The sequence below is a fragment of the Cryptotermes secundus genome, unplaced genomic scaffold (genome assembly GCF_002891405.2).
Source record: "Cryptotermes secundus unplaced genomic scaffold, Csec_1.0 scaffold487, whole genome shotgun sequence".
Lineage (NCBI taxonomy): Eukaryota > Metazoa > Arthropoda > Insecta > Blattodea > Kalotermitidae > Cryptotermes > Cryptotermes secundus.
The window spans coordinates 464,930-492,372 of record NW_019724589.1 but is presented as its reverse complement, the minus strand read 5'-3'; the positions used below and the strand labels follow the sequence as shown (position 1 = coordinate 492,372).

The following is a 27,443-nucleotide window of genomic DNA, read 5'->3' as shown; positions in this document are numbered from 1 at the left end:
TTCTGATATCTGTTAATCTTCATAGGAATAACATTGGCACTGGAGAAAGGCTGGATTAGCTAGGCTGTAATCCAGACACTCTTACAAGCAGAAGTTTAGAATCTGCTGAAAGCCAGTTCCATACAAGCAATGAATTTGGAAGGGCTCTATTTCCCTTCCTAACCCTTCCCTTTGTATGTGTCTGCTCTTAGAGTCAAAAGTAATTTCCTGCTTTGAAGAATGTTCTTAAAACCACAGTGTTTTTATTGTGACTGTATGTCTCAGACAAATGCCAGTAACTATATAAAATTTCTCTAGCAGAAATAAGACACAATAGGCCTACAACTCTTCATAATATGATTAAGTGTTTCCGGAAATTGTATGTACCCTAAATATAGCAACAAACTGACAACACTTGACATCACTCCTGGCTAATGTAATAATTTATGCGGTCGTTGTATGAAGTGAATGAAACTAACAAATAAAAGCGAGCTCGAATTCTTCTGTCATCTTCAGAAGTTCTTCATATTTCTATTAAATTTGACATTGGCACTGTACAAGAGAACTTATGGGGCGATTCTGATTTTGTTTTACATCAGCCGGAGATATCTTCTACTTACACAAAGCTACTCGTAAATTCTTGCTGCATAAAATTTCTCGAAAACGTTTTCAAAGTGGAAATATTTTCGAATAACAAATTAGTGAACAAATTAAAATTTAGGTTCAATAGAGATATACAAATATTATCTTCTTGGAGCATTTGTGCATCAAAAATGTAGTTGAAAATCATCAACAAAGACAAACTGGAACATAAAGTAATTATTGTTTTCCAATCTAAAAGAATCTAGACCTGCAGAGAAAAATGACATCCTTTAATAAGGTGGACAATTTAGATCATAATATCTACATTGGTTTATGCTGTGTTATTTAAAAATGTTGTTATATTATTATGCCAATAAGCGCCGGCCACATTTCCTCCTCTCTCCTATTCTTACGTCTCACTCACTCACTCACTCACTCATGGAGCTCAGACCTAGTTGAGAAGTCGCCAATTGTGAAGCTACTTAAGAATTTCCCACCATTTTATAGAACCCGAAGGTTAATTACCGTGTCCACAAGAGCCCTCCAATTATCCGCATCCTGAGTGACATCGATCCAGTCCATACCGCCCCATCCTCTATATCTAAGATCTATTTTAATATTATCCACCCGCCTACGACTTGGTCTTCTTAATGGTCTCTTTCCTTCTGGCTTTCCCAGCAATATTCCATAAGTATTTTTTTCCGTCCCATTCGTGCTACATTCCGTGTCCATCACATTCTTTGACTTGCTCATTCTAATTTTACTTGGCGGAGAATACAAGTTATGAAGCTCTTCATTAGGCAGTTTTCTCTAACCTCCTGTCACTTCATCTCTGTTCGGTCCAAATATTCTCTTCAACACTCTGCTCTCAAACACCCTCAATCTATGTTCGTCCCTTAATGTCAGATACGGAGTTTCACAGCCATACAGAACCGCAGGCAAAATTATAATTTTGTATATTCTAATTTTTGTATTTTTGGACAGCAGACGAGGTTCTTATGTCTAAAATTATCATATATATTATAATATAGGAAGTGATGCATGTTGGCATTCAGACGTTAATTATGAGAGCCGTTGATTACAGTTCGAAACAATAAACAGTATAAATATATACGGGCTAGTCCTACCCCGATATGAATCCATTGCATAAGTTTGCTTTGAAAATACAAATACAAATTTGACCTCAGTTCCTCAATGTAATCCTACCCACTAGTAAGACGAGGAGAGAAAATGTATTGCTTTACAATAGCTTTCGGCTGTCATTCTGTTATATAGCGCTTCAAATGATCCGCCGTTCTGAATGTGACAGGCTAATAACTCTATTATATATGCAGGACATCAGAGTTAGCAAGTGCCCTAAAAGCTGGAGCCGATGAGATGACTTCAAATAGACTAGCGTGTCAGAATTTCATATTTCATCTCGACTGTCTCTTCTAAGAGAAACTGTTGAATTCGTCACTGGACGTTCCACTTGAGATAGACAAGCATTTTAAACACAAAGTCGGGAAAAGAACAAATATTTATTTTGACCCTATATTTCACTCAAAAACACAAAGTTGAAAAATGAACAAATATTTATTTTGACCCCCGCACTTAACTCATGACATCTATGAATTTCGGAGGAAATTCAGGCCAATTTAAATCCGTTAAGCACTAGTGGATAAAGTAAGTAAGTAAACAGGCCATGGAGGCCCATAGGGTTGTGAGACGTTGAGGGTCCCACATTATCTAGATAACTGGCTGAAAGATGGCGGTAAGGTTGTCAGCCTTACACGCCGGCCACCCTTCACCCCCAAGAATATTTCTGGTACTCATTTCTTTTAGAGGCAGAGTCGACCCTATGGCCATAGTGCGGCTGGAAGGATTAGGTAAATTGAAAAATTCCACCTCATCGGGACTTGAGCCCGCGACCTTCCGGCTTGTAGCACAGTGTCTCAACCAATGACGCTACAGCATGCCCGAATTACTAGTGGATACAGATTTAATTTAAACTGCTTTTAATAAGAGTACAATGTAAAGTTGATACTAAAGTTCGCAGATTCACCATTTTCATGCAGTGTTACAGTTATAAAATTATACACTAAATCTCGACCCGACGCCGAGACTAAAGTCTCATATGACGCTCTCCCTTGCTTTGTATGCATGTTTACTGAAATATACGTCGCTTGCCCATGAAACTTCATAATCCGCACAGTTTAGTGCTGCGGATTATCTTCCATTCATTTTAACAGTATGAGTTTTAAAAAGCGATTTATTTTATATAATTTATTGAGTAACGCTGGAACAAGAGAACACACGGTCTGTAGCTACTTGTAACAGGAAGGGACGGTTCAACAGCGCTAGGGATACGATTGTAACTGGGCCGGTTTTATTTAATCCTTTTCCTCACATATTTGTCTGTGATTTATCTTGAAGCTGTCTCCTCTGCATACTCCAGAGATTTCAGTTGAAGTTGTCTGTCGGAATATATTCTACGGCAATATTTATCTCCTTGTTCGGTTGAATTACCGGTTGGCATTATGGTTTGAACGCTGTACTTCGCATTATATAAAAACGGCAGGATATTTTTGGCTTCACAACTTGTGGAGAATCGCTTCCTGCCGTCTCACACATTAATTCAACTCAGGACTGCAGATGGAACTGTCGTCCCCAATTACATAGCAAGAGAAGAGCAGGCGATCCATTAAAATATCAGTGATTATTTTAAAACGACGTCTATGGGTTTTTCCCCGCCGTGAAAGAGACCTTTCCACAACTCCACATTTTTATTATGCAAAGACAGTCAAGACAATAAGCTGAGTCGCGAGGAAGAAAGTAGGAATCGCAGGTTTACGACGAGCATTCTTTGCGAATTTATGTAAACAAAATTCAAAATACAGTGAGAATGATAAGATATACAGCACATTCATGACGCTCCACGTTATTGTTTATAATAAGAATGAAACTACATGAAACTCTTCAGTTTCAATTTCGTGAAATTATGTAAAATGATCTTCTTAGTGAAGGAGATGGAATGATATCGTCGTGGGAAATGAAATTTATGAAGGGAACTGCAGGTTATACATTGCTGTATTCCAAACGAAATTAATACAGAGCTGCTTTTAAGAAGTGGACGTGGGAGGAGCACCCACTCATGTAAATACTAGTTGGTACTTATTTCGTTTGAGAATTTTGGTTCTCACCGCGGTCATCATGAAGAGTACTCTCTTCTGGACTTTGATGCCACAGTTGCTAGTTGCTCCTGCTTGCTCAGTGTGCTGCCATCTAGTGCGGTCTCCAGACTCGTCTGTAAACTGCCGTCAGTCTACACTGCATCACATTTCATCATACTGTGTGATATATAGACCCATTTCTAGCCAACGCCCGAAATACGGCCACACAACAATTGAAAATATATTGCAATAAGTGTTTTCTATGTTGTCCGGGCAATGTACATTGCTAGGCAACAGGTCAATAAACACATTCCCGCAGAAGCTAACGCGCGGAAAAATTGGACATCTGTTGCTAGGTAGCGAACCGATAAATACGCATTCTAGATAACGGAAAACAGTGTTTTCCGTAGGGTCCGTGACGAGGAAATATAAGAGGCCACAGAACGGAGTACAACGGAGAGCGCGAACGAGAATGGAGGGTGTCCTAGTGATTTGTGAAACGAGTAGATTAGCAATAGCGCTAGCGCTGTAAGTCTCTGTAGTTACGTTCTGTACGAGCCGATAAATCCAATTGCCTATTCAAACCCCATCTATAGTCACGAAATCATGGCTTAATGCGTACATGAGGGTTAGATAATTTCTGCTGATTACTGTGGAAAGCTAAGACTATATAAATAGTAGCTATAATCACTTGGGCACAATTTTGGTATGGCTCTATAAACTATTCTCCTCCAGTAACAAAATATTCAAATTTAGAAGCTACGAAAGAGAACTTACATAATAGAAGCGCTCAGAATTCTCATTGGCTATTTCACTTATTGAGACATGCGAGTAATTGCAGCTCGCGGGCCTCCTTGATCTGAGTGCTAACTCTTGCTTTTTTCTTCTTCTACTCTGAGGACGGAGGCGATATTCTCCCTCCGAAACGTAGGCTGATTTTCAGCAGACCACAGGGAATTATATCTCCAGAAATAGAACACTTCTAGGTTCTCCTTTTCTATTCTAGAAATTTTCAGGTCTAGTGATTGAAACGATTATGATGTTCTAGGATGATGAAAGAAAAGACAAACAAGGAGGAGAAAATGGAAAAAATGAAGGTAGAAAAATAATATAGTCTTCAGCCTCCATTTTACTTTGTCGCAAAGCTATCTGTGTAATGTTCTATGTTGCGAAACATTCGGCCTAATTTTTGTGGATGGGGTTAAATACAAGATGGATGGAACAATGTGAACAAGAAAAGTAATTGTAATAAGTCGTAAATAAATATCAATACCATAAAGAATTCGAAATCACAAAACGCATTAATAACGTAGCGTAGTGCAGTTCTTGCACAACGAGAGGCCGTTTGCAAACACTCTAGGAGAGCAACATATGCTGTTCTCAGTGACGTCTGCCGCAGTTGTTTATCGAATATCACGGTGCTTCTTGAAAACTTTTCCGTTGTTGTGGAAAACCACTTAATTTGGGAGAGAGAGACGCTTCTTCGTGACGTCACTACGTGATCCAAATGAAAATAAGTAGTTCTGTGGTGGACGGGATGTCTCCATCAGAAGGGCTACAGTTACCCTGGTCACGTGACAGTGCGGGGAGCATCCAAGTCTGTTATCCTGATTACTTGTGGCTTTGTTACTGCAGAGTTGACATCGCATACTTCATTCGTCAGGTCCAGCGTACTGGCCATAAGATCTCCGTGATTTAACTGCCTACAGCAGTCCTACAATTTATACGTCGTTCAAATGAAATTTCAGTAATGCGCTGCAATTCTTCAAAGTCAAATGATCTAGCAATTCCGGCCTTTTATGTACGCCGAATTGTTACTATCATATTCATAATAACCCGTCACTCCCTATCCTTAGCCACCTCCTATTACTATTAAACACATTTTAATATTATCCTTCCATCCACTCCTGTGTCTCTCAATCTCTTTTTCCCAGCTCAACTAAACTTTGCATACATTTTTATCTTCCCCATGAAAAGAAAATATACTCGCACCAAACATTGCCGACATGTTTACACGTATAAACAATTATCTATATTTCGGTAGTTGTAGCAAAACATTTTAATTTTATACGTGCTTGGTGATGGCCACCTCTGTGGTCTAGTGCTCAGAGTTCCTGGTTACACATCCAGAAATTCCGAGTTCGAGTCCCGATGCTACCACATTTTCTGAGAAGTAGTGTGTCTGGAACGGGGTCCACTCAGCCTCGTGGGGATAATTGAGGAGCTATTTAAAGGAGGTAGCGGCTCCGGTCTAGAAAACCGAAATTAACGGCAGTGGGGATCCGTTACGCTGACCACGTGACACCCTCTACCCGCAAAATATTTGGCACTAACTTCGCCGACAAGCGGCGGTCGCTCGGTCGGTATAGTTCGCTTGCGGACTACAGGCGACAGAGATTTTTGTTTGTTCTTTGTTATGTGCTTGGTGATGCATTAGATTCTGATCATTATGACAACTTAACTTTAACTGGTCACGTAAATTTCAATTGAGAGATCACATATCCTTAAAGGGAAAAATTGACATGTACACCTGTATTTGTTCACATTTAATATTAATATATCCACGTAAATATGACATGTTTATTTAATTTAAAGACTTATTGCTTGATTTCTTTTATTGAAAATACTTATATAAATTTAGTTCAAAAAAGTAAAAATAAATGCAGCCACAAGCATTTAACGTGCGTATGAGTTCAATGTCTGCCTTCTGGGAAATGAATTAAGTTGATCTAATTGCAGAGGCTTTTAAAACTGTCAGTGTACCTAATGCCACCAAAAGTCTACTGTCTGAATATGTTAAATTATTCCACAGGATCAACTGATTGTATAGAGGTGGCTGCCCTGACACATTCGAAATTCTCCAGTTTAAACAGGTGGTAGCCCTGATAGAGAGGAACTCTGCGCTACGCCGGTCGACATTGTAAGTTAGTTTTCTGTTACAGGGGCCTACGTGAGCTCCAACACTCTGGATGTTTTCCCAGAGGCAGTAGCTGTGTTAAAGGGGAAAGACTGGAATGTTCTATATACTGCTGAGAAATAAATCAACTGTACTTTAAACAAGAATTTCAAGGTGGGACCTCAAAGCCTCCTTACCTGCTACATATACTTATACCCCTACGAATCTGTTACTATTATCGTTGCTATGTTATTTTGTGGCCGATCACAGTGCTCGCGTGGCCTAAGGCATGAATTGTCTCTCCTCGCTTGAACTCTGGGATCATGGGTTCAAATCCCACTCAAGGCATGGGTGTCTGTATTGTGTGCATTTATTCTGTGCGTAGGTAGCGGCCTTGCGACGGGCTGATCCCCAGTCAAAGGAGTTCTACCGACTGTGTATACGACCAAGAAGCTGAAAAAGTGGCCAAGGCCCAACAAAAGGCTGTAGAGCCATAATAATAATAATGTTGCCTTGAGAGAAACTTATTATTTAACTGAGCCCGGATAGCTCAGTCAGCATAGTGACGGGCAGACGCGGTTCTATCCCCGGCGTCTATAGCGTCCACACCGGCCCTGCGACCCATCCAACCTCCTATCCAATTGGAATCGGGGGGCTTTTATCCTGGGGGTAAAGCGACAAGGGCGTGAAGCTGACCACTCACCAACGTATAGTGCCGAGGTCAGTACCTATACTTCCACTGCCACATATATCTACAAGGCATGGTGTTTATTTAATTTAGTACAAGGACAGCTGTACTTTTACTTATTATTTAACTATGAATTATGTTTAGCGTCGTAACGCTGTTAGTAACTGCTGACTTTTAACAATGCTTCATACACAGCATGTAGCTATGCTACAGCCAGCGTTCCGTCCGTCATCAGGCCAAACCTTAATAAATTATTTGTTCTTCGACCGAGTTGTTACTATACATTCCACAAGGAAACCCTCTTGATACAAGTTATATAGGCTAATTTTGACAAACCTGTATTAAAGATAACTTCAGGATAATAAATTACGTGTCCTTCTGTCATCCCTATCTCAAGACATTTTGCGTCCGCCATGTTGTTGCTGATCATAGGAAATTAAGGAGTTTCGACGTGTGATTGTCATACAGTGGCGGTGGTATCCACTTCAGTACAAAATGTTAACAATATAGGGCAGCTAGTTCGGAAGAGGAAATGCGGATGAAAGGAAATGCACAGTGCGCTGGTCCCATAAGTTCACTTCGTTGTTTGGCTAAATATCCAACTGTTTTTCTTCTCACGCTAAAAGTGATATGCAGTATTTTGTATTCCCCGTGACGTAATATAACTAACAATGAACACTGAATTGGATAATTGTTACTTAATTAGTTTTTTATGGAGTAATGATAGCAGAGGGCTGGCATCCTCATATCCCTCACTTAAAGGAAGCTGGAGTTTCTCCAGCTGACCCTTGCTCTCGACCCTCATTAGTGTGAGAGCATATACATAGCGCTTGCCTTCGCACCCAGTATAACCTACTTAATCATGGAATTTTAAAGAAATTGATCTTTTTTCCATTTCCGATAATTTATCACAGATTCACTCATTCCTAGTGGTGCATTTCCTTCTGGCTTTCCCACCAAAAGCCTATATGTATCTAATTTTCTCGCATGCAAGCTACACGACTTTCCAATCTCACCCGCCTTGACTTTATTATTGTAACTATATTTTTCTAAGTGTGCAAGTTATGAAGCTTATCATCATGCACTTTCCTCCAGTCTTCTACTATTTAATCCGAATATTCTACTCAGCAGTCTGTTCCTGCGTAGCGTCATTGCGCATTGATTATGCGCAGATATATCTAACTGCAGGGGATCGCTTGTAGAACTTCTAAACATACGTTCTGCAAGGGGCCTATGCCCATTTATGTTGGGACCCAGTCGCCTAAAGGCAGGAAGATGTTACTATGTAGGATTTAAGGTTTTCACGGCGGTGACTAATAAGAAAGCAGTCTTCTGAGATGTGGCGCCGTGTAGATATTGTGTTAACCGACGTTTCGGAGAAACGTATCTCCTCCATATTCAGGGTAGAAGAAAAAGAAAAGAAAAGAAGAAATCAGCGAGTGAACCAGCATGAGCAGGTGCTAATAGACTGTCTTCTTCTACCCTGAAGATTGAGCCGATACGTTCCTCCGAAACGTCGGTTAACACAATATCTACACGGCGCCACATCTCAGAAGACTGCATTCTTCAGATATGTTACCACTTACCAATTCAGTGACGCTAGTGGCACGTCTAACTTGTCAGTAATACAGTATTAATGACAGCTAAATTGAAAGATGGATTGTTTTCCAGAAGCATGATATTCATGCCACAGTAAAAAAGTCTTTTAGTTTTTCACAAGTTATTAGTAGTGACCACACGGTTATAAGGATACTGTAAATGCCATGCTAAATGTGGAAGTCTCTCAACACCCGAATTTTACGCATAATTGAAATCCCTTAGCCTTGTCCCATCTTTCCAACAGAATTCTTACGCAAGCTCTGCTGCTTTCCATGCTAATGCTATTGCTTGAAGTAAATGTACAAGGACTATCTGCCGAAACGCATGCAATTATCTTAAGTGTTTCTCTGTATTGTGTCTTGTGGACTTTAATACAGACAAGGGAGACGTCGCGGCGCGTCGAGTATGCCGTCCTCTTGCCATTTGTCTGCGTAACGACAAGGTCAGGCAGGGCCTTGCTGCCCGTCTTGTGTCTTGTCCAGATATTTTTTTGTGCTTTTCTCTCTCCCTATATCTCTCTTCCTTATTTTAGTTTTCCTCTCTCTGTCTTCCTTATTACTTCCCATGTACCCTGTGTATATTCTCTGTTTCCATTTCTCTCTTCTTTAGTTCTCGTTTTATTCTTGTCTGTTTTCTCTTCTTCCGAAACACAGTACCGTTCAAAGGTGTGGTGGACTGAACATCACTTCCGTATGATCCTTCATTAATTCTTCTTTCATTGCGCTGCCGTCTTATTCACTACCTTCAGCAACAATAGATCCGTTGCCAGGAGACGACTAGTGAAGACAGAGAATTCCACTGCTTGTGCAACGGTGAACTGGAAAGTGTGTAAATCAGCGATAGCGCTGTGTTTAAGTGTGATTAAGAGAACTTGTAACCAAGGTGCTAGTAAATCCAATCATCCGAACTTAACCCGTCATATCCTTCACGCGTACCGTATACACATGACAATATTTTTCTTTCATTATCTCAACCTCTGCCTGTCAGAGTTCCATCTCAGCGTCGTCGTGGCTGTGTCTCCTTTCTCAGAATATTCATCAGGATATAGGAATCGCAGCTAAGAAGGGAACACACATCACAAGACACAGTTTACACAGAAAATAAGAAAAACGACCCCATGGTGAATGAACCACACGCAAGTTTTAATTAAGACACATAAGATAAATAATCTTAACAAGTTTCAGTGAGTGTAAATTTATTATAGTTGACAAATACGGCCTTTTTAAATACTTTTAAATGGTGTCGTGAAGACATATGAGGGCAAGCAATGCAATAGATTAACGTAATTAGGGCACCTGATGATGGCACTATGTTGCCGAAACATGTCGTGAAGTAACAGGTGAAACTGAGTGCACTACAAGACGGCCACTGTATACATATCATGGATATATGAATCGTTTGAGTAAAATGAGAAAAGATTAACACTGCAGAAACATCTGCTCCTTAGTTTAATTATCGACATTTTCTGAGCTGCATTGCTTATGCAGCATCAAATTCCCAGATCCTGGTGGACCATAAATTGAGAAAATAAGGAAGTTGCGGTAATCGTCTATTCCAGAATGATGATCCCGCTTTGGTTTGGAGGGACTGATGAAAACTACGATAGAAAGTCAAGCTGATTCGAACCAGTGCTAAGAATCTAGCCAAGGATTTAACTGAATACGAGTTAACCGCCATAAATTGAGCTACAGTATATTCCTCACTGGAGAATTATCGGATTGGCATAAAGTGGCAAACCAGTAACTTATATAAACGTATGTACAGTTCTTTACAGCCTTCCTTGATTTACAGCTATAAGTCAATAAAATATCACACAGGACTGCACCTCACAGAGAGACATGCTGACTCGTCTACTCAAATGGAAGGCCACTGTAAGATTTTAGGTCATTAAAACAGTGGTTATGAAGAGTTCTGTTTTGTGGAATATAAAGCCACGTAGGCCGTTAAAAGTCAACCGATATTTCGGAGGAACATGTCGCCCCTATCTTCAGAGTCGAAAGATAAGCTAAGCAATAAACCTTCGTGAAGCAGGTGGGGAGCGGGGCGGACAAACCCCTCCGAACAACCAGTTGACTTTCAGCGGACTGTACAGCATTATATTCCTGAAGATGGAAATCTTCTGAGACGCGAATGCTCAAGTTATAGACTACGGCGATAACTTAGTCACGTGTGAATGAGTACTACCATAATTATTCTAATCTCATTTCAGATGGTTGCCTGCAGATTCAAGTGAACGCCGATCTGAGTACGTTTGCGCCACACAGTAGTAAGTAATGCACTTCCTAAGCGTTCTTAAGATTTAAGTTTAAGCTCATAATTACATTCTACAATGTTACGAAGGTTCAAAAATTTGTGTCATTACTAATATCTTTTTATAATAATCCATAATGCTACATTTTTCATATTTCGCGCTATACACACAATAATTTTATAAAGCTTTCAAATTATTTGTTTCTTTATTCAACAAAACACCAAATAGAGGCGTTCTTTTCGGTTGCACCTAATTTAAAGTCATTGCCCCTTTACAACGAAATGATGCTTACAGATGGGCACTATATAGCTTATGGTTTTGTTTTCACAAGTTATTCCTAGAGGAAAATAAAGTCTGAGATTAATTCTCTGTGTAGACTATGTAAATATGTTAGGATACACACTTCGCCGTATTATTATTCCGTGTCGCAGTCACGTGACATTTAGCTATAAGTACGTTTAACTACAGCACAAGACGAGTCTAGCTAATTCCTTGCAGCTTGTTTAACGACGCTGTCAGGAAGTGAGACTACAGAATGTCGAATTATGATATAATTGGAATTAATTGGAAACCCCCCCAAAGGTACCTCCACCTTGTCGTTGAGGTAGGGCTTGCATTATTGTGACCTGGAGAACTATGCCGGCGGTAGTTTAACTACCGGTAGGGTCACATGCATGAAATGTCAAAGGGTAGGGTCCAGACTAAGAGAGAGACCCTGGTCCTCGAGGTTGGGGGTTGGGCATGAGGCTAACAACTTCATCCTGTAAAAAGAATTTTGTTCAGGAACCTAACAACCAGCCTCGGGTCATCATGAGTGGGTTTATTCCTATGGCAGCACGCATTGGTTGTGGAGACTGGTTGGTGAGGAGGCCAAGGCTCACCCAGGGCTGTAGCGCCGAGTGGTAGGTAGGTAGGCAATTAATTGGAACGGATGTGGAAGAATACATCCATGGCATAATTCAAAGCACCAACTAGTCATTTGCTTAAAAAGACTGAGAAAAATACGGAAATTTAAATTAGGATAGTATGTGAGACTCGAACCAGTAATCTTAAGAATAAAAGTTAGAAATTGTATCGCTTAAGCCGAACTTCATGATGACGTGTTGGTCGTTACACATTCATCAGTGGAGTACAGAAGCATTACGCCAGACTGTTGTTTGTGCGTGGTGAGGAAATAAATTTGTAAACTACTGAGGCAATTACTCTTCATAGTTGGGAGATGTGTGTGTGTGTGTGTGTGTCTGCTGCTTGTTTGCTGACCAAGCTGTCACAGTAGCGCGCCGTTTTACCACTAGACAAACTACCGTCCAATTAATCAGTCGGCCTACTTTCTGCGCAGACCAGCAGGTCTGGAGGTAAAACTGTCACAATTTCTTGTGCGTCATTGCTTCTCATTGTGCGACAAGAAGCGTGCTATCAGGGCGTAATCAGAAGCTCTGATGTTGGCACACGGACCTAGGGAAGCACATGTTTTGTCGGACCATAAACACAATGTACTGTGTCCTTGACGATCACTCCTCTTGAACGGTTTGCTTCAGAAAATAAAAGGACTATTAATATCGTAAAGCTGTGCAAGAAAATTGCTTAGTCGTCCAGAACATGGATTGTACATTTTACTAAACACTGGACAGTGGATTTTGACCGCAGTTTAGCATATCATGCGCGCCCAAAGATTACTTCTAAGGATGCAACTCAGGTTTCGGTTATAGCTTCCTATGTGGTCTTTCCTTTGGCGTAATAAACAGACCGACACATCGACAACTTTGCACAAGAAGGAAGTGTTATATAAACTGCGGAGTTGGGAAATTCGTCATAGCCTAACAACCCTGGCTCCTACCCTGATGTTTATTTAATTATTTCGAAGACAAGAAATGCGTGTTTCGTTTTTCTCTACAATATTTGTTTCAAAATATTTTACTCTGGTGAAGCACTTAGCAAGTAACGCGGGAGTTGCGGTCGAAATGCTCGCAGAAGCGCGTGATGGACTTCATGTAGTGTCCGTTATTGCTGGCCGACTTTAATTAGAATTCCCCGGTATGGACAGATTTAACAAAACTCGCCAGTGTCGGATGTCATTACGTCATTCTCGAACAACAGACGGACATTTTCGTAATTTTTTATTTTCAAATGCGCCAAACTCTGTTACGCAGCGAGGGAATGACGTAAGCACTTGTGTCAATTGCACCAATTTAATGTATTTGCTTTATTCTGAAGTGTCATAAACCAGTTCTGACGCCTTTTAACAAAGGAATTTCGAACACTCAGCAATCACAAAGGCAACATACAGATAATTTCATTTCCAACATCTTTTTCTACCGAAATTTTTATCGTCACTCTTAACTTCCGTAGGAAGAGACAGCCGTAGATTGAAATCTAGGAAGCGAAGCCCTGAAGGATTTTCTTAAACAAGACGACCCTCAAAACTGAGTCCTTCGGGACGTTTAAACAGAATTGCATGCGTTCAACAAGAAACGTAACGCTTTCGGACACGAAACGAAGGCTAACATAAATCCATATTGAATTAAAGGAAAAAAAAAGCGAAAGCCATCCCTGTTAACAGACCGCGAAGGCCCATAGGGTTTTGAGACGTCGAGGCTGCCACATTTTCTGCAGACAATCGGCTCAACGATGGCGGTAAGGTTGTCAGTCTTACGCGCCGGCCGCCAATTACCTCCAGGAAGATTCCTGGTACTGATTTCTGCTAAAGGCTGAGTCGACCCCACGGCCATAGTGTGGGGGGAATGATTAGGTCAATTTAAAAATCCATCTCATCGGGACTCGAACCCGCGACCTTCCGGCTAGTAGCATAGTGTCTCAACCAACTACGCTACCGCGTGTCCCCATTGAAGGTTTCTGAGAAGTTATATTACGTATAAGGAGGAACTAAAGTGACATTCTTCCATTGTGTTCGCTAAAATCTTTTCTTTCAAATAAAAATAAGAACTGAAACAAATGGCATAAAAGCTTATGTGTTGTATTTGGCATGGAACTTGATATTTCACTGAGAAAGAAAAACGGAGCTTGTGGGTGTTTGATAAAACGGGCTAAGAATATTACTTTGACGCAAGAGAGTAACAGCGAAATGGAAGCATGTTGCAACTTATTTCCATTTTTTGCCTACGTCTGATCTGCTTCAAGAAACCGTTCCTTTTATGGCAACAACATTGCATCCTACAGTGAGTTAATACAGATCGGCCAGGTATGTTACATTCAAGTTAACGCAGAGCTAATAAGCTATAAAATTTTAAAATAGAACTTTCTAATTAATGCAGTGCCGTTCACGGTAGCCGAGCGTTCTAAGGCATGCACTGTCTTCGCTCGCTTGGAAACCGGGATCGTGTGTTCGAATCCCACTCAGGGCATGGATGTTTAGTTTGTGTGTGTGTGCGTTTTTCTGTGTTTGTGTACAGGTAGAGGCCTTGCGACGAACTGATCACCCGCCGAGGAGTCCTACCGAATGTGTAAGATCTAGAAAAACCGAACGGAGAAGTTCATGGAGGTAGGCCTAGGCCCATTGCGGCTGTAGTGCCAAGGAAAAAAAAAATAATGCAGTCTAACGGTACTGCAAGGAAGTCCATTAATATAAATCATTTGCGAACTTCTTCTGGTGATATAACTCACCTCAAGGCGTTGCGCCAACTGTGTGCGCAATTTCTTGTCAGGTACAGTTCTTCATTTTGAAGCACTTAGCTAATTCTGCAGTTAATACTTCTGTATGAGGAAGCTGTGCGCCTAGAGACTCCAACATGGCGATAGAATATCTTTAAGTTACTCCTGTGATGACAGTGCATTAGAGATACGGTGCCACTTGCTTGTTCTCCGCCGAGAGTCGTGACAAGTGCGCGCCATCTGGCATTACGTTTGGGAGCCTGGCTAGCTGGCAGAAAACTCCCTGTACATTCAAGTATTTGTTTGGTGCCTTATCAATATGATACTGTTTACTTCCCCTTCCAAAGAACGACGCAATAGCGCCTCTGTTTGTCTGAAAACGACACACGTGGATGGGACAAGCCATAGGTTTTCACGCTGGTCTGGTGCCATAAGAGATATCGGCTATTTATCAAAATAAGGAGAACCTAAAGAAGGAAAACTGTTGCATATCACGTGTTTACAAACTCATGTGTTGCAATGTTGTGTCTAGGACGAGCTGTTACATGGCTCCGCACTTTACATATCAGTAATAAAAAGTTAACGATATATCTAGGGTGACATGACGGGTAAAGGGGGGGAAAGCGGTTGTGAAGGAAGGACAGGTACACATTAAACATGTTGTATCTGTCTCTCCTTCACGCCCTCTTCAAACCGCCCTGATAAATATCAAATTTCGCCACTATGTTACCTTGGCAACATCACCGCAAGTTTTTGCTACTGATATGTAAAGGGCGTAGCGCTGTAAAGGCGAGACAATTATCAAGAACTTAAGGTTAGAAACACGTGATATGAAGCAACTTTTATCTCTTTAGGTTTTTCCACATTTTGCCAAATAACAGAGGTTTCCAATGTTTGCACTTAGGGGACACCATATATATTTATTCTTCTGCTGAAATTGTCAAAATTTATGACGTTTCGGAGGAACTTTCTTCCTTTATTCTTCAGGGCGAAACAAAAGAAGAAAAAAAAGGAGGAACAAATAAAGGAAAAACAGAGACACAAAGAAAGAAGAAAAGAGAACAGGACGAAGGAAATAAGAGCAGGGGAGAAAGAAAGAAAGGAAGAGAGGATGAATGAATGAATTGAAGTAGGAAGCATGGTCCTTCGAAACTTCAGCAACTTTTAATTCAATTCTAATAGAACATTTTATCAAGAAGATTATCCTACTTATGTAAAGGAAGTATATAGACATCACTAAATACACAGCATAATACAAATATCTACAAGTGTACACGAAACATCGCTGTTATGAATATTTGAGAAGATAAAAGTGCAAATTATAAACGCAGTTTCTGTATGGACCTTGGAGAGAGCTCCATGAACCGACGGAGAGCGGTTCAAATAATTACCAGTATGACTGCATGTTTAGGCATCAGTCAGGAACATAAAAGGTTCTGAACGGAGTAACAGGGGGGCACGCGGTAGCGTAGTGGTTAAGGCACTATGCTACAAGTCGGAAGGTCGCGGCTTCAAATACCGATGAGGTCAATTGACCTCATCCTTCCAGTCGCACTATGGCCCTGGGGTTCACTCAGCCTCTAACAGAAATGAGTACCAGAAATTAAATAAATAATTTTCCCAAGAGTAAAGCGCGGCCGGCGCGTAAGGCTGACAACCTTACCGCCATCTTTGAGCCGATTCTCTAGATAATGTGGGACCCTCAACGTCTCACAATCCTATGGGCCTTCATGGCCAGTTACAGGGATAGCTTTACTTTACTTTACTTTTTTACAGAGTAGCCGGAAGCATTACTTACGAGTAAGTACTTACTTACTTACTTACTTACTTACTTACTTATGGAGCTGGGCTCTTCCTGAGGAGAAGCCAAATCTGCAGCTACTCAATTTCCCAGAATTTTATGGAACCTGAAGGTTCATTACCGTGTTCACAAGAGCCCTCCACTGGTCCCTATCCTCATCCAGATCAAACCAATCCATACCATCCCATCCTATGTCTCTGAGATCCATTTTAATATTGTCCACCCACCTAAGCTTTGGTCTTCCCTAGTCTCTTTCCTTCTGGCTTTCCCACCAATATCCTATATGCATTCTTCGTCTCCCCCATTCATGCTACATGACCTGCCCACCTCATCCTTCTTGACTTGATCATTCTAATTATACTTGGAGAAGAGTACAAGTTATGAAGTTCCTCATTATGCAGTTTTTTTACTCTACCCTCACTTCATCTCTCTTCGGTCCAAATATTCTCCTCAACACCCTGTCCTCAAACACCCTTAGTCTGTGTTCCTCCCTTAATGTCAGAGACTGTAGTTAAGGAAATTGCCTCAGTTTCTTAAAAAGTAAAATGTAAGACTTTCCCTGTTGTTGAAGACCGTGCCTTGAGGACGTATTGCAGCATGGGAGTAATACTCCACATATTCTTAACCTCAGTACTAAACAGAGCAACTCAGAAATGTCCCTAAGACAAGAAGTGTTGTAACTCGAACCAGAATAAGTGCACAAGTATTTTGAATTTGTTTTCATTACCTCATATAAGACTATACGTGTATTTATATGGAATGCAACCCTGCAACGTGTCCCCAAGTTTTCCTACTTTCCCTCTCCTAGATTCATCTTCATGTTTCCCTCTAATCTCATATCCGGTATTCTAATGGAATACTTCCGGTAGGTTTTCTTTTACACGAAAGCTGTGTACGGATTGCTTTCCCTCAAAACATAGCTACATGCCTAGCTCCTCATAGATCCTTCATTTCACCAGTTCAGTAATAGGTGGCGATCCTTCTTATGTAATATCCCAGATGTCTTAATTAAATTGTCCCCCTCTCTTTACTTGCTTCCTGATGCAGGCTGAATTCTATTCCAGATCTGAGATAAAGCGGTCGGCATGAAGCTAATCATTGGCTAATCATTGACTTATATCTGGAAAAATTCTTAAAACAGCGACCAATAACAGAACAAATATCATCTCGAATCCAAAATAAACAAACATGTGGACATATACATCCAGTCCCTCATGTTTGATTATGGATAGGGGCAACTTTATCCCTGTCGATTGGGCACGACTGAGTAGGCTTTTACCTGAGGACGGCGAGAGAATCCAGTGTCCGAAGCCATATATTTTAAATAAAAACAGGACGATGGGTAATGTCCAAAACTCAGTGATTATATTAATACATCATAGTCACAAACTTTTATATCTTATCTAACATGACGTTCGATACAGTTTGGTTAGTGGGATAGCTCAGTCGATATTCCAGTGGGCTACGTCTTGGGCAACCGACCTTCGATTCCCGGCAGTAGTAAGATTTCTGTCTTCACCAAAATATCCAGACCGGCTCTGAGGCCCACTCAGCCTCCTGTTCAATTGGTACCGGGGACTGTTTCGTTAGGGGTACAGCTGCCGGAGCGTGAAGCTGACCGCTCATCTCCGTCTAATGCCGAGGTCAAGAATTGTGGAGATATATGTCCACTTCTCATGCGTCTCCAGAGCGCAGGGACAAATTTACTTTTTACGATAGCCAGTAAAGTCGAAAGGAATTACCAAGATATTGTTAAGGTTTTGTCCACTGTGCATATACATATATGCCTTGTAATTTATTTATCTTATTGCCACACCACGTCTCTCAACCATACAAAAAACTGTTCACGTTATTGTTGTGTGTGTAACATGTACAGTATATTTCATAATTTCGCCACGAACCCACGTAAACTGTTGTAAAACGCAGGTACAAGGATGCATCATGACAAGATAAGACGTCCATAGTAAAGAAGCTGGTATTTTGGAATGCTACTTTTATGACTGCAAATGCGCCTACATTTTGCCCTCTGTTACGTGTGTTTTGCAAAATATTGAGGAAGTAAGTGCAAGTGAGGATGTGAGAGTTTTATCCTGGAAGTTTCTAGATGAATTTAACTCTATTTCACATCCACATAATATAACCGGACACAAAATTCTAATCTCAAATAAAAATGGATATTGATTTCATCAAAAACTTTTGATAAAATTATTTACATTAAATTAAAAGTAAATATAATTAAGATTTTGTTATTCAAAACAAATTTCTGGGTGGTGAACATTTAGTTAATGAAAGAATAAACAGTTTCCGGGTCTTTATATCTGTATGCACAATGAGGAGCTTCATAACTTGTACTCTTCTACAAGTATAATTAGAATTGTCAAGTCAAGGAGGATGAGGTGGGAAGGGCATGTAGTACGAATGGGGAGACGAGGAATGCGTATAGTATATTGGTGAGAAAGCCAGAAGGAAAGATACCACTGGGAAGACTAAGGCGTCGGTAGGGAGACAATATTAAAATGGACGTTAGAGGGATAGGATGGGATAGTATGGATTGGATCGATCTGGCTCAGGGTATGGACCAGTGGAGGGCTCTTGTGAACACGGTAATGAACCTTCGGGTTCCATAAAATTCTGGGAAATTCTTGAGTAGCTTCAGAATTGACGGCTCCTCAAGAAGCTTCCATTAGTAAGTAAGTAAGTAAGTAAGTAAGTAAGTAAATGGAAATACTTGTGGAGCAGTGCGTCTGTACCTTCAGTAAAGGTTTATAAGGGACAACTACGCATGCGTTATACTGTACCCCACGTCTTATAACTGACGGTTTACTGTGATTTATACGCGGCCATCGACATCCGTATCACATTCCTTTGTGCTGACTGCGGTATAGCATTTTTCGTTGCTGTCCACGCGGAAGAGAAGAGTGTTATTTCGGCCTGTGTTTCTTTGTGTTGTGTGCTGTACACACTCTCTGCTATTAATCATCTGCTTGCCCTCTCACAAATCCGAGACAGGATCTCCTTTCGTGAGATTCTGTGTCCATGGACGGACTGCTATCCTAGCGTTAATCTACTTCTGACTGCAGCCACCACTGCGGTGCCAAGGGACACTTTCGCTCCGCGCCCTGGATAGAAACAACTGCTTAATTTCAAAATAAGGATATACAGTAGAAAGGAAAGTAAAGAAGGGCAAAAATTAAGACAGCATTTCTTAATTTAATTTTACTGGATGTATCTTATGTTGTTCTCTATTGTCTAGGCAGGTGGGGATTGATTTATTGTAGAAGCAGTGATTATTCTCAGCTCCAAGACCGGCGCTGAGGTTCTCATGCTCTCATGTGTGTTACGTATGGGGATCTTGTTTCCGGGCGTAATACAGTGAGAGACTGAAGCTCACCTCCTACCCCCTCATATCAAGTTGTCCCTGTGCTTAATTAATTAAACACAACACCATGGAGACATATGGGAGAGTGGAGGTACAGCTTCACCATTATTTACCTAGGCACTACGTGGTGAGCGGTCATCTCCACCCACAGTCCGATTTACCCCCAAGGGAATCGCTTCCCGTACCCATTTTAAAATTTTAAATTAATTAAATTCGCTTAGTGAGGGATGGAGTTCAGCTGGGTCCACTCGGCAAGGTGGCCATTTATTGGCCTATTGTACCTACCCTGGGTGATTATGATGGTGGAGAATTTGGTGGAATGAAGATTGGCAGGGGAAACCGAAGAACTCGGAGAAAACCATTCCCAGCGCCACTTTGTCCACCACAAATTCCACTTGACCAGACCCGGGTTCGAACCCGGGCCGCCGCGGTGGGAAGCCAGCGACTAACCGCTTGAGCTGTGGCGCGGCCTCCCCGTACCCATTGTGTAGGAGTCTGTGTCGGTCATAGCCAGTGTGGACATTGTGGAGAGGAGAAATATCTTGTTCTGCTGCGACTTGATCCCGGGCCATCCAGCCCGTGTCCCGTCGCTATACCGACTCACACCCCTTCTATGGTCACTGAAATTTAGGGATAAGCCCTATAACAAAAGAACTTGGAACTGTGGGCTTCTTGATACAGAATATCTTTCTGTTACGTTCATCACAATTTTGCACACGCCACTGCTTTGCTGCCCAATCAGTGCAGATGTAGAAAACAAACCACATCACTGCCGTAACACAGCATTGAAAAAGAAATGATTTTCCACTTTGTTAAATATGCACCGAATCAAAGAGTGTTTCCAATAAAATTTGTAATTTGTAGGCCTCCCGTGATAAATACAGCATTTTTCAGGTCACACAACATAGAAGCGGTCTGCATTGCCGACACTAGGTATCTCCCTAGAGTCACCAATACAGCCCACTTCTACACCGTTATAGAGTTCAAAATTTATTAAGGTCAGCATCGAATTGTTGTTAAACATGTAATATCCATTATTCACAAATTTCTTCCGATAGGTCATCTTCCAGAAAATCTACAAAATTTTACATGAGCTCCATTTAGTATAAGAATATCACTGGAGCGGTGTCCACGATTATTAAATTTGACCTGCACAATTCAGTACAGACTCCTAATACCAAACTTATTCCAAATTCGTTGGATATCTTATCAGAAAAAAAACGCATCTTGGCCGAGAAAAGATAGAACCCCCTGTGTGTACTCCATGACAAATATCGCATAAAAATATAATCTTCATATTCAAATTTTGCTCATTTTACTGTGTTTGAGTATCGGTGTAGCCTGATTCGTATTCTAAAGTCCCAGGTTTGAATCTCGGGACGCAGTCCTGACTGATATGTTCAGGTGTTATACTCTATCCTTTTATCGAAGTTCCATGATAGTACCTCAAATTGGGTAAAGAGTGTTTGTTCCATCCACGCCCACAATTCACCATGGACTACTCCTCTTACCGTCCGACGCTGTATTGTACACTAAAGCTACTGCGAGTGTCATTCAATGAACCATAAAAAATTGAATCCCACTTTGGTGTTTATTCTGCAACGTGTAACATGTGCCGCAGTAAAAATTCAGTATACGTTCGTGCGAGTAATAGTTCTGCAGCACATGCTCTATATAGCCTCCAACTAAGGTACAGTGTTGGAATAAATTACTGTGTCATTTCTTAGAGCAACAAAGACCTTCCCTTGGAGACGAATTCAGTTATCTTGATGATGCGGCGATATATCATCTCTTGAATGGACTGGCTCTCACATGCGTACGGACTGCGGTGGATGAACCGCTTTGTAATACAGCTGTCTTCATCGCGCCTGTGCGGTGGTGCAGTGGTGGAGTGCAGAGGAGACACTTCCTGGCTTGTATCCTGAACGTATCCCGTTCGAACGACTGTCAAGTTACTGGCTAACAAAGGGAGGATTCTCTTGGTTCTAGTCCCTTTCACATATCGATACGTGGATAATGTTCTTGAAATAATCCACGGCCACACCCTTCCAAATTATTATTCTCCAGTTTACCGAACGTCGTGGGTGAGTGGTTTCGCGATAGAAAGTCCTGGGTTCTAGGCCCGAATTTTGGTTATCCTGGCAAGTATTCCTCGTGTCGCCGAGTCTCTGTAACAAATCTTCGGGGAAAGTGCCTTAAATAGATGATGACTCTTTTCTTCCACGTCTTCTAACTTCATAAGAGCAGGGATATCTCAGTCGCTGTAGCGATGGGATATGGGCTGGATAGTCGGAGTTCAATTCCTGGTAGGGACAAGAGATTTTTCTCTTCTCCGTAGCGTGTATACCAGATCTGGGGACCACACAACTTCCTATCCAATGTGTACACCGGGCTATTTCTTTGGGGGTAAAGCCACCGTGGAAGTGTAGCTGACTACTCATCCACGTAGTGGTGAGGTCAAGAATGGCTGAGATATAGCTCCACCCCCCCAATAGGTCTTCATGACTTTGTTCTTAATTAACAAAAGTTAAATGTAACTTTATCTTTACCTCTTCATATTAAGTGTTCATTATAATCTTCTTACCCGAATCTCTAAGACTATGGAGATGAATCGTGGGCTTTTAATAACCCAAAAATATCTAAACGCAGGGATCATGATGTAACTGTGTGGAGGGTAACATTAATTCAAAACTGAGCTAACTAGCACAGTCTTAATATAAATTTTCGTTGAATGTCATTAACACCAAATTCCATCATTGAACCCGACGCTAAATACATTTTACCAGCCGCTTCTTCTTGTAAGTCCTCTTCCGAAGATTAATCTTAATTGTTCCTTCTATCTCTATTTTGGATTTCCCAGTGGGCGTTTTCCAAGAGATTACCCACTTAAAAGACTACAGTCTTTGCTTCTCTCTCTTAGCAGCTCAAGCTCCAAGACAAGAGTAGCCTCCTTAACTTTACCAACCGGATCGTATTAGGTTACACGCATAACTAACAAAAGTAAGGACAATTTTAACGAAAAGAAAATCTGCCAGCGAAAATCATGGATTCAGTATAGCAACATATTGAATACAATGCAATTCAAGGAAGCGGTTCTGCACTGAAGTATTGATACGTATGAAAATATTTGCAAACAACTTACCAAAGTAGATTGAGGATAAAATTAAGAGTTGAGATGCAAAGTCGATTTATTTGCACAGTACTCATACAAGTCTGTCGTTAGGCCCTCCTTTCAGACTCTGATTGAAAAGTTGTACTTATAGTGGGGAAAGAGATAAATCCTCCACAGTTACAATCATATTCAGTGAGAGAAATCTTTATTTGTCATTAATACCCATTCGCAATTATGTACACCAGATATGAAACAACAATTTGAAGCAACTTGATTACTTGGGGGTTAAAATGAAGTTCTTTATATTGTACTCAACGAAGTGTGCCTGATTGAGACACAGTACAACTGCAGATCAAGTGCCAAGTCTTCATCACATAGCTGGAGATAGCCCACTAGTGATCCCTATCCCGAGCCAGTTCTTGTCCACACCATTTCTTCAGCTAGGTATTATTTTAATATTTCCCTCCCTTCTACATGTACGTCTCCAAAGGTACGTCTTCTTGAACTTCTGCCAATGAATTCTGAATGCGTTATTCTCCTCGTTCTTATGTGGGTCTAATCATTTCCTGAGGTACAAAAGTTCTTAAGTTCCACATTATGCAGTTGTGTTCATTCTCCAACCTCGGCCTTAAATATCTCCCTACTTCTGAACATTCCCTATAAGAAACGGCTCGGATGAATCTTCGTTTCCGAAGGATTTGCTGTAGGTTTATTCTAGATGGGCGGTTAAGTAACACCATTTGCATTGAACAGTCCTCTAATTGATTAGTTAAACTAAGTAGGTGCATAGCTTTATCTCACAAGAACCAATCAAATTCTTCCTATTAACTAATCTCATTCCGACATGAAGACCACCATACCACAGCTACCTGAAAATACATCTTTTTCTTAAATTTTCCTTGAACTCAACGAGGTAGGTATCCATTTAGAGTGAAATAAACAAATCGTTATAGAAACAAAAGCAAATTCCGTGGCCTGTAGTCCGCAAGAGAACTATGCCGACCGAGCAACCGCAGCTTGACGGCGTAGATAGTGCCACAAATCGTTATGTCAAAGATAAAATTGTGGGGAAAGTTTGGACTGACACAATGTTTTCTTGACGTCTATGTTTAGTTGATGTACTGTCCCATTTTGCTCCAGTGTCCGAAGAATTGTCGTCCTTAATAACTCTCAGATCAGTTTTCTGTCTCATATAGCTCGCCCATTTGTGAGACTCGCTGTTTTCCAACCTCCTGTGAACATGTATCCTTTGATGTAAGATAAACTTGTGACGACAGAACTTCGAAACAATAATTTGTACGCCGCCGTCTCATTGTTCTTGGTCAGGTATATCTTCTGAAATCCTAGGGACTGCCTTCAGGGTCAGCCAGAGCCTTGATTTTGCATCTTAGATGAGCACTGGAAATCCCGTACCTTCAAAGCATATGGCGAAGACACATAAGTAACCTGTAAGGTTAAAGTTCTCACCTTACCAGAAAAGAGACGGGGTTTTCGCAGAAGGCTCCGAGTAAAACCCACTAGTAACTCACGAGCAGCAGTATTCAGTTTAAACGATCATAAGTAAAATGTCTATAATTCTAATGAGTGCAGGCTTCCATCAGTAAACAGAACGCTGTCTCCAACGTCTGATTTCAAAACCTCATGGGTGTATAAACGCGAAGGTGCATAATTGTCACGTGTACGGATGACGAAAATAAAGGGTTCTAGTTCAGATAGTTGGATTTATTAGCACCTGGGTTACAAGTCCTCTTAATCACACTTAAATACAGCGCCATCGCTGAGTTACACAATTTTCAGCTCACCGTTGCACACGCGCTAGGATTCTCCTTCTTCACTAGTCGTCTCCTGGCAACTGATCTCGACATAGAAACTAACGCTTCAAATCACTATGAAGTTTTCTTGTTATTTCGTCTTCAATCGCTCTGTACTCCTCTGTCCTAATCTCTACTCAGTCTTCACAGTTCACTAAGGACACGCTCCATTCACATCCTTGTAGTCTCAACTGTTGACACCTCCTAGACTCTTTCCGTGACGTCTTCGTGTCCTTGACTTACGGCTTCTCAGCTATGACCGCTATGACTGACTGCAAACGGCCTTCACTCTCCCCAATAAACCTTCAGCATGAACCCCATGGAATACACCTATTATTGTAGATTCTTTTGCTTAGTACTGGGCATGGGACGAACCACATTGAAAATAAGGCATGTGATAGGTATCTTGCCAGTCCATTTGCGAGCTGATTGCTGCCTGGCAACGAGCTATAAACATTGATCCTATTGTTGCGTGCGCTTATCGTGGGAGCCATTGCCTGGTAATGCGTTGACATGTCACAGTATATTTCACTTCATCTCAAATAAAACATAATTTATATAATTAAATAAATATATGGCATAATTTTCTGTTCCTGTTGTTTTCACCTTCAGATGTTTTCCTCAGGAGTCGCTGTATTTTGCTGCTTCACGGTTGTTTTCAAATTTTCTGAGAAGCAATGGGTCTAGAACGGGGTCCACTCAGCCTCATGAGAATAATTGAGGAGCTATTTCAAACAATTAGCGGCTACGGTCTAGAAAACCGAGATTAACGGCCGTGGGGATCCGTTGCACTGACCATGCGACACTCTGTACCCGCAGAAGTTGGCACTAGCTTCGCAGACAAGTGGCGGCAGCTCGGTCGGTTAGTTCGTTTGCGGACTACATGCTACGGAATTTGTTTTTAAATTGTTTTTTTATGGGTCTCTACATCTTTACTGCTGAACTTCGAAGAGCATATGCTGCTTTGGCCCAATATTTAACGCAGGAACGTGTTTCAAAACTACCGATAAAAGCAAGGAACGCCAAAATGTTCATAATCCAGCAGTTTGGATCCCTCTTACTCAAGAAGACTATGACGGCCAAGTGTAATACACGAGAGAATTGGCAGTCCAGTGTCACCCACGGTCAGAAATAACCTCCCCAACTCTGCCACTATATGTGATTTATAAAGTCAGTCACTATGCCGGTACAAATACTGTGTCAATGAGAGAGAATGGAAGATCAAACACATGAACTCTGTAGAACCTTCTGAATTTGTCCTCACAGTGGATCGGTGTGGCCAGTCTGGGACGGCGGCACTATGGCGTTCCGCCTTGGTAACTCGTCCAGTCCGTAAGTTATGCCGCTGAAACGCTGCTGTCTCCCACTGGACTCCCGCCCCGGGAATTTCTGCTGCTAACTTATGTCCCTCTAGAGGTCCCAAGACTCCATACTTTCACAGTTTCCAGTGCAGTCTTTCTCTCGCGCAGTTCCTCTTCCTGGAAGAGTTCGGAGCATGCGCATAAGCACATCCCGGGATCCAGGATGGCTCAGCATGGCACATGGTGTCACCGGACGATGTCGAATGGCGTGTAATATCACAAGTACGAGTACAAACTTGTAAATATCAAAGGATGATTAGTTCCGTTGCTCTCTAGCCTAAATTAGGCGAATGTTGCCCTTTTGAATGTACTGAAGATCTGTTACGTGGTAAGACTTGAGGTTTTCGCTGTTCTGTGTGTTTGTTTCCGAAATGTTGGTAAACCCTTCCCACTAAAACATAGCTTTTGGTCTTAAGACGCGAACTCATTCTTATGAAAGTTACGTTCTTTAAAGTACAAGTGTAGTAACTTTATTATTTTCCAAACTTTAAGAGAATAAGAGAAGAAATGAGAAACGAAGTCACAAATCACAGTCTTATGATATCCTTGCGGTTCATTCGGCGACTGAAGCGGCAGAAGTTGCGGGTTTTTTTTTTCATTCGTATGACCAGTGTCGATATGGGAACATTTTGCCACAGAATCACACAACTAAAATAGACTTCCGCAGTTCTACAATTTTCACATTATTTCTCCCTTCTGTTGCTCCGTCCGTTCTCTGTAAATCATGTCCTTTATACACTAAACCAAAACGCAGGCCACAAAAAGTAATAACACAGGTTTCAACTACAGCAGGAACCATAAAGAGCTTTACGGTTCAGCTATTTCTGCACGTTATATAACATTCACCGCTGTCGCTTATATTTGAGTTTTGTGGGAAATAAAACCGGACCCAAGCCTCAGATAAATCTTACACATAATTAGAGCACCTAGTATATTGTGAGGCGGCCAGATAAGCTATTGTTTCGAAAGATAACTTGTGTCCACAGCATGCAAGATGTGAGATAAGCACGCACTTACCAGTGGACGGATATGGCTGTGGTGTTAAATATTAGAGGAATACACACACACATATATATATGTGTGTGTGTGTGTGTGTGTGTGTAAAACACGTGTGTATATATATATATATATACAGGGTGTCCCAGGAGGAATGTGCCAAACTTCGGGAGGGTGTTCCTTATGTTAAAGTATGCCGATATAACCCAAAACACCTACGTCCAAAG

General features: G+C 41.2%; 1 protein-coding gene across 1 annotated transcript in view; it reads left to right on the top strand.

Annotated features, from left to right (window-relative positions):
* The window catches only part of LOC111862349, a 426,180-nt gene that overhangs the window by 99,010 nt on the left and 299,727 nt on the right, over positions 1-27,443 (top strand). The window contains exon 2 of the mRNA XM_023847658.2: positions 11,106-11,162. The gene's annotated coding sequence lies outside the window, so the exon portion shown is untranslated. The remainder of the gene's footprint in view (positions 1-11,105; positions 11,163-27,443) is intronic.